Consider the following 8,508-nt stretch of genomic DNA (forward strand, 5'->3'; position numbering starts at 1 on the left):
AACAAATAAACAAACGACAAAACCAAACTTACAGAGATACTTGTTCTCAGAAAACTGAAAAAAGAGAAAAAGAACAAGGAAGGGGGAGGGAGAAAGGAGGAAGGAGAAAGGAGAAAGGTAGGCAAGAGGATGGTTTGAGTTCAGAAGCATGGATGCAGCGCTGGGCAGTGTATTTCTATAGGTAGTGTACTTGCGATGCTTTATTGGACCCTGGGTTCCTTCCTCAGCCCTCCACAAAGCAATTTTGTCCTTGTTGGCTGCAAATAAAGGGAGGTATTTTTGCATAATGAGAAATAAAAACCCAGGGACAGGTCTGTCATCAGCAGGAACCAAGAGAACACAGCTTCACACATTGCTCAAGGTGTTGGAAATAAATGCTGTGTAGTTGGCTCAGACTATAGGGGTCTGGGTTGACACTGATAGCATGGAGTACATGGGACAGTTGAACACACTGTCATAAGGACTCAACAAGTATGGTAAGCTGTCCTTTGTTTAGAATCTGGGTCCTGGATGCAATCCCTCTACTGTCCTCCTTAGTCATTAGCCTGTTTCTGTTGGGGAAGTCTTATGCCAATAAAGCACTATCTGTCCAATAGGGAATCTAGATAGGAGGGACTAGGAGTCCAGGAGGACTCTGGGAAGGAGAAACACAGGAGAGTCAACATGTAACCGCCACGGGGTAGGAAGCCTGGAACTATTCTCCGGTAAGAGAAATACTTAGATTAACAATTATGGGGTAATTACTTAAGTCAGAGCTAGCCAGTAAGGAATAAGCAAGGCCAACAGCTTCATAACTAATATGGCCTCCTGTGTGTTTATTTGGGACTGATGCGGCTCTAGAACCAGTCTGGCGGAACGGCTCCTTTCAAAGAAAAAGCTTCTCTTAACAGAATGGTTGTCAGGAGTGGGATTGAATTTCCACGCAAAATAACAAGATTTAAAAGAATTTTAGAAACAGAAGAACGGAGAGAAGCACAGATTTTTGGTAGCAGCATTTTCTCAGGTGGGCTCTGTTTTGCTATGGACAAGCCGAGAATCACGTGGCTCACTTACCGGAGTCTTCCTGACTCAGCATAAAAAGAAGAAAAAAGCCAGCAAGATTGTTTTAACCTTAAGATTGAAAGGTGTGTACGTACAGCTGGAAGTGGCAGCTTTTGCTGAATGTCAGCATGGACTGAGGCAGTAAGCTGGAATCACGTTTATGCCTGCCATCTAAAAAAAAAAAGAGGCAGTTTAAACTGCCGCGGTTTTACAGATAAGACACGTGGCCAGAAAAACGTAAAGCTTTACAGTAAAGTCAGACTTGGATGAACAAAATCTCTAAAGGTTTACAGTGTGTTTAAAAATATACGTAAGATTGAGAGAAAAAGAAGCCTGCTGTGGTGTCACACGCCGGTAGGAATTGCTCCAGAGGCAGAGGCAGGCAGATTTCCAAAGAGAAACCCTGTCTCGGAGAAAAATAAATAAAAGTGAAAAAATAGAGTAATAATAAATAATAGATAAATAAATAAGCCATGTAAAGATGGAAAATACACAGAGAGTCTGGATACTGTATGCTATTATGTTTTTCAGTTTTTTGATTGCTAAGGAAGGAACAACTAAAGTACACTTGATTATAAATGCTGCTGAATTAATTCAACTTATATCTTTTAAAAATGCCTTGACTTCAAAATTTAAGTATAAGGATATGTTACTCGGAAAAGGAGTTTTAGTTTATGTTTCCACAGAAAATGAAAAGCTGAGGATTCCTTCCAGGCTTCTGTGGTTTGACGAACCAAGCCCCCCCCCAAAGGAGTGGACCAGGTGTTGCAATAACTGAAACAGCTAAGATGGTACAGCTTTACAGACCACAAAAATAAGGACTTATACAGGTTTCTGAGTTTTGTCATGATCCCAATGGTATAAACAGCACCCCCTTCCAGGAGGAAGCAGTTTGGAATGAGCGATGCCCCAATTCCCATCTTGTTTATAAATCTTTGTTTTCATTTAAATGGGATTGTTTATAATTGGTTAATGATCACAATCAATCTCCTTTTAATGGTAAAAAGGGCGATTATGGTATGGGTATTGTTTTTCATTTATTGATACAAATTCAAGGTCAGTTTTGTGATGTGTATATTTCTCCTCTTGATATTTTAAAATGTAATGCATAATTGAATACAGACTATAGATAGTTACTTATAATAGTCAGAATTTATAGTTAGGTAAGTTAAGTTTTCTAGATATACAGAAATATATTTGAGATAGATAAACAGTCTTCAAACCTCTCAAAGACCTTCAGAAAATGGCATTTAAAATGGTTTAGGGTTTTTCTTGACAATGAGAAATGTCTGCTCCTGGCAACATCAATTATGTCTGAGATGTGCATCGAGGAAACTCGTTATTGAGCTTGCTTTCAACATGGCAAGGTTAGCTATTTGGGCAAGAAACTGCTTTTGCCTGGACTGCTTGAGTGTTGCTGTATAATCTGGATGTGCAGGATCCACAGGAAAGTTACTGCTGAATTCAAATACTCCTTCAGGGTTCCTGCTTCATGAAAGAGACTAGGAGACTTTCTGCAGGACAAAGAAAAATGACTGACTGACTGCCAATGCAGATGGACAGTTTTGAAATTTCCTGCTTTGCTGAGAAATCTTCTGGACACATTGTGGCCTATGGGCTGAAGATGGATGCCCCAATGTTACAGAGGAACTTCAGGTCACTGTCCAGGCAGTAAGATGTCTCTGTCAATCCTAGTGTTTATATATTATCCTTCTGTGGTCTTTGATGGAGTTGAAGACAGATAGTTATAATTATAGTTTTCCTTAGTTATGATAAAAGATGAGCTACATATAGAACTTTGGACTCACAAGGATGGGATGAATGATATTTTCTTTAAATCTTGCTAAATGTTAACAGACACAATGTTCTAACTGTGTTCTTACTTGATAACTGTTCTGTTATATACAATTTGACTGTGTTAAAGTTAAGATCTTTCTTTTTGTTTAAACAGAAAAGAGGAGATGTTGGGGAAGTCTTATGCCAATAAAGCACTGTCTGGCCAATAGGGAATCTAGATAGGAGGGACTAGGAGTCCAGGAGGACTCTGGGAAGGAGAAACACAGGAGAGTCAACATGTAACCGCCATGGGGTAGGAGCCCGGAACTATTCTCCGGTAAGAGACATACTTAGATCAACAATTATGGGGTAATTACTTAAAGCAGAGCTAGCCAGTAAGAGACAAGCAAGGCCAACAGCTTCATAACCAATATAGCCTCCTGTGTGTTTATTTGGGGACTACAATGCCGCAGAGCCCAGGCGACTGGCGGGTGATAAACCAAAGCGGATAGCAAGGAAAAGCTTCTCTTTACATGTTTCCATGTTTCTGGTTAGGACAGTCCTGTGACTGCAGGCATGCAAAGATCCTGTAAAGTCTGGGTTCTTGCCTAAAATCTCTTCATATCAAAGTGAACAGAAACCATTCTGAGATTGCCTTCCTTTTGTCTTCCTGCTGTGCTTCTGTTACATATGATTGTGTAGCTACTGGTTGCCCAAAGTTGTCAACCTCAGCTGAACAATTCAGACTTGTTACCTTAGGAGGGTTTCCAGAGTGTCCAATGGTTACCATTCAGGAAACGCCTAGGAGGAGATAGTGCTGTGGGCACATCAAAGATGGCAAATGCAATCTTATGACAACATAGAGGAAAAAGAGTGGGATCTAGAGCGCACTGCTCATCAATTTCTCACCATCGCTCCCTGCCTGTCTTTGAAAACACACAGACAAGATTGGTCTTGAACTCCAGATCTTCTTTCCCCCATTTCCTCGGTGTTGAGATTTGTGATTTACACCACCAAGTCTATGTGTCCTATTCTTCAGGACTCCCAACTTCTGGCTGGCAACCTGCACATAAGGGCCTCCAAGAGAGGGACAAAAGTTCCTGTCCTTTTCTAAGGGATTGGACCCTTAAGAACTATAATATAAGCTTTCAAATGTGAACTCTTTCTAATGTACTAATGAGTCCCTATACATAGTCCTTGTGCCTTTCTCTCCAGGAGAAGCAGAGAACAATGGAGAATTTTTGAACTATTTCACCTCTCATTGGTTTGTCTATCAACAATTTTGGTGGCAGAGCTTGCCACTAAAAAGGACAAGCTAAAGGGTACTGGCTGCAAGCTGGGTACAATAAATTTATTTCCTAGGGCCCAAGTCGTGTGGGAACAACAGACCTTGGCCAGAGGCCCACTTCCCCATCAGCCTGGGAGCAGGCAGCTGTAATACAATGTTTTCTAAAAACAATATGGTGCCTGGAGCAATAATTTCCTGATTATGTCTCATCCACAGGATCACTCTGAACTTGACCTTTTCCAAAGACTAACTGCCTCTTCCTGACCCACCCACCTCCGCCTCTGGTGTCAGGGTATATAATAATCAGCCAGGGTAAAATGAAGTAAATCCTTTTTGAGCAGCCTTCTGAAAAGCCTTCTTGAAGTTTTCTTTGCATCACCAACCAGTCTCTGTGTCATCAACCCAACACACTCTGCACAGATTGCACAGTGGGCACAGCAATTGGAGGTCCCGCCAACATCGTGAAAGCAAGGTAATTTGATGGGGTTGTCCCTTTGCCAGCCAGAGACTGATTGAGGAAAAAAAGCCTAGTAGGATTACTAAAATCGATTGAAATAGCAAAACCATAGTTCATTACTGGGGGAGGCTTAAATATCCCAATTGGGATGAGGTTCGCTGTGATCTTATTCAACTTTTACAAAAAGAGGGACCTGAGTCCTTGCCCCATCCACATTTTCCTTATGGGGATTAGTGAGGGGTGCACTTTTGACAGATAAGATTTGCCAACGCCAGGTAGTCCAGGCCACAAAAGAAGCATTTTCAGAGTTACAAGAGACTGAGACTCGAGCCTCCCTGTGTTCAGAGGCAGGGAGTGAGGATGAATCATCTGAAGAGACTCTGCCTTAACACTAGAGGCACCATTGTTAGTGAGGATAAGGAGGAGACTCTTCACAACAACAACAAAAAATGGGTAGAGATTTCAGGGCACAACCCAAAAAGAAGAATTCCAGTCAGAATCAGTTATATCCTTCTCTTTCAAACCTAGAAAATGGAAGAAGCTTGGACTCTGACTCATCAGAGTCTGAGAAGGAATGCTTTCTTGCTGAGGTCATGGCCCTTAAAAAAGCACTAAAAAGAGTTGTGTAGGAGTGAACCCCACAAAGCTATCTGCCCATGAGGGTGGGGACATGTAAACTGACACAGGTAGATATAAAAGGAAGTGAAAGGAAAAGGAACCTCCCTTTTCTCTTGGAAGCCAGCCAGGCTTCTAACTCCTAGCTAGTGCGACTCCCTCCCTAGTAAATAAATATATTATTTTCCTTATAGCATTGAATATCCTCTTTAGAGTTGAATTAAGAAAAGACAGGAAAGGGAGAGAAACCCTCCTCCATACTCTGAAAAAAGGATCTCCTACTATGACATGACCCAGCCCTTCTTGGACCTTGAGGGAAGACCCAGAGGAGGGCTCCATTGCTGCTCAGTGGTGGCCTTAGTAATGGAAGCTCCCAACCCAAACAATCCCGGGCAGGTTATTCGGTGTCATGACCCTTTAAATTTCAAAGACATAAACCAACTTAAAAATTCAACTCTAAATTATGGAGCACAGGCTCCCTTTACACTTTCCTTAATGGAATCTTTTGTGTTTCATAACTTGACACCTAGTGATTGGCAACAGCTTTGCTGAGCCCCTCTCTCTGGGGAGATTACTTGATTTGGAGAGTTGAGTTTCAAGAAACATGCAGCCAGACAGCCCAAAGGAATGCACAGGCCGGACAGCCCCAGAGAAATGGTTGGACTGGATTAAATCTCCAGGCATTCGCCTGACACCAAGGTCAGGAAAGAAAGGGGAACCTGAGAGATCACCCTCAGTTGGACAAGGGATTGAAAATGGGTGAATTGAAAAAATTGGTAAAAGTTAGTAAAGAAATAAAACAATCTGTTCGAGATTTCCATTTTCTCAACAGGCCAGCTGCTTCAACCTCTCCTAACTGTGAGTTTTTATCCCGAAGCCAACAGAGAACTGGAAGATTAACAGTCTGCCCTTGCCATTCCTTGAAACAACAGAATCCATTTTGGCAGTTTTTCCCTTTGGGAAAAGGTACCCTTTTGAAACATTTGGACACTGGTATGGACCATGATGAGTGGCAAAAGCCCCTTATCAGTATTTGAACAGGACACGGCCACTTGAAACATCAGCCCTGGTGGTTCCTGTTTCTGGAATTACACCTATGCCTGTATGTTTTCCTGGAGAAATGCAACTTGTCCTAATGCAACAAAAAGGAGGCTTTGGCATCACAGCCGCTGTTGTCCCAGCCATTGCCATAAGGCCACTGTGGCTCCTGCAGCCAGAATTGCCTTGGCCCAATTTTCTGCCAAGGCAGAGACTGTTAACAGCCTTTCTGGTAGAGTTAGTGAAGCACTCTCCACTCAGATTGCGCTCAATTCGCATATTCAGCTGAGGCTCCTGAAGTTAAATCAACAAACTGCATCACTTCAGGAACAAAGTGGTGCTCTGTGGATAGTGAATCTCTCTTCCTCCCTCCCTCCCTCCCTCCCTCCCTTCCTTCCTTCCTTCCTTTCCATTCTTCCCTTTCCTTTCTTTCCTTCATGTTTTAGGTTGTTTATATTTAGTCTTAGAAGTCCTGTACCTCAATAAGTTGAAGAGGCTGTCCTTCAGCTCACAGAGATCCGCTTATCTGTGTGGCTGGAATGTTGTGATTAAAGGTGTGCATCCCCACTCCCATTTGGATTGATTTTCAAACATTTGTTGGTGGTGAGAGTGAACCCAGAGCCTAGAGCATGTCAGGTAAGCTCTCAGTTTCACAGCTACATTTTAGCTTCACTTTTTAAGAAGATAAAGATATGTGTTACCTAGGCCTAGTTTTTACCTCTCTAAAATTCTATAGCCTTTCTTCCTATTTCAGGGAACCATAGATATTCACCACCAGCCCAATCTTTTATTTTAGATTGTTTTCAAACTTGAAGCTAATCTTGAATTTTTTAAACAAATTTTTAAGATTTATTTATTATGTATACAGTGTTCTTTCTGCATGTATCCCTGCAGGTCAGAAGAAGCTACCAGATCTCATTACAGATGTCTGTACAACAACATATGATTGCTGGATATTGTAGTTAGGACCTTTGGAATATTAGCTAGTGTTCTTAACCACTGAGATATCTCTCCAGGTCCCTAATCTTGGAATCTTCCTCATCAGTTTTCTATGCTTTTGTAGAAAAGTAGGGATGTGAGATTGAAAGAATGAGAAGACAGATACTTGTGACCTTGGGTTTGGAGAGGTTGACCACAAAGTGCTTGCTTTTACTATCTTATCCAACTCTATACACGTTGTATTCATTTATGAGTGTATATTCACTATATACAGACTGCTTGTATGTTTATTTCATAAATATTATATTACTAATACTGTTTCTTTGGGAAGCCTGAGGATGCAGTGTAGAGTCTGAGACATATTGCACATCATACTTCCAAGGAATCATACCCTCATGCCTTCCCCTGGATTATTGTGAAAATATGTCTTGTGCTAATAAATTAAGCCTCATTATTAAAAGGATAAATTCTTGAAGGATATGAATAACAAAACAGGCAGAGATAGCACAAACCTCTAATCCTAGCACTCAGGAGACAAAGGCAAGTGGATCTCTCAGTTAGAGGTCAGCCTGGTCTAAAGAATGAGATTTCACACAACAAGGGATACACAGAGAAACCCTGTCTTGAAAAATTACTCAGTAAATGATGAATAATAAATTGATGTAAGAAAACAGAATCAATGCTTGGTGGTGATGGTGCATACCTTTAACACCAGCACTTGGGAGGCAGAGGCAAGCTACAAGGACAAAGATCTTACTGTGATGTATTGGGTCTAGGGGAAGGAAGGGGATGAGCAAAGAAAACTTACAAATATTTTAAAATTTGTTTTACACTGTAAATGGGTATTAAATTATAAGAGGAAACTAACTCCAATTGCGTGTTGAGTCTAGAAACCTGGACAAGGTCAATGGCTATATAGTTCAAGATTAGCCTTGCCCATTTTAACCCTGTCTCCAAAAGCTCAAATGAACCAAAGAAACTAATATGCAAATTACTATGAATGCTCAATTCTCATTAAAACAAAACTACACCAGATGTAAACATATTAAAATATATCCTTTGAATATTAAAGCCATCATCTGGAAATGTAGCTTAGTTGGTGAAAAGGCTATACCAGTATGTACTAAGACATCCAATGGAGGGGAAGTGAGTTACCTGATATGGTCACTGGTTTAGAGCTCCTATTGCCAGCACATGTTTACATGTATGTGTGTGTGTGTGTGTGTGTGTGTGTGTCTGTGTTTGTGTGTCTGTGTGTGTGATTTCAGTGGCTCTGTGTGTGTTTTGTTGTGTTTGGTTATTTGAGTGAATAGGGAATTTCAGAGTAGCCAAAGGCTACCAAATTAGCTTTTGT

General features: G+C 41.1%; 1 long non-coding RNA gene across 1 annotated transcript; it reads left to right on the forward strand.

Annotated features, from left to right (window-relative positions):
* The first annotated feature begins 6,019 nt into the window (after nucleotides 1-6,019).
* Nucleotides 6,020-8,027, forward strand: LOC121138022. Its single transcript, XR_005875254.1, has 2 exons — nucleotides 6,020-6,851; nucleotides 7,110-8,027. It is a non-coding gene; the product is annotated as an uncharacterized LOC121138022 (long non-coding RNA).
* The last annotated feature ends 481 nt before the right edge of the window (nucleotides 8,028-8,508 follow it).

Source organism: Mesocricetus auratus, unplaced genomic scaffold, assembly GCF_017639785.1.
Source record: "Mesocricetus auratus isolate SY011 unplaced genomic scaffold, BCM_Maur_2.0 contig_7648_pilon_obj, whole genome shotgun sequence".
NCBI classification, from domain to species: Eukaryota; Metazoa; Chordata; class Mammalia; order Rodentia; family Cricetidae; genus Mesocricetus; species Mesocricetus auratus.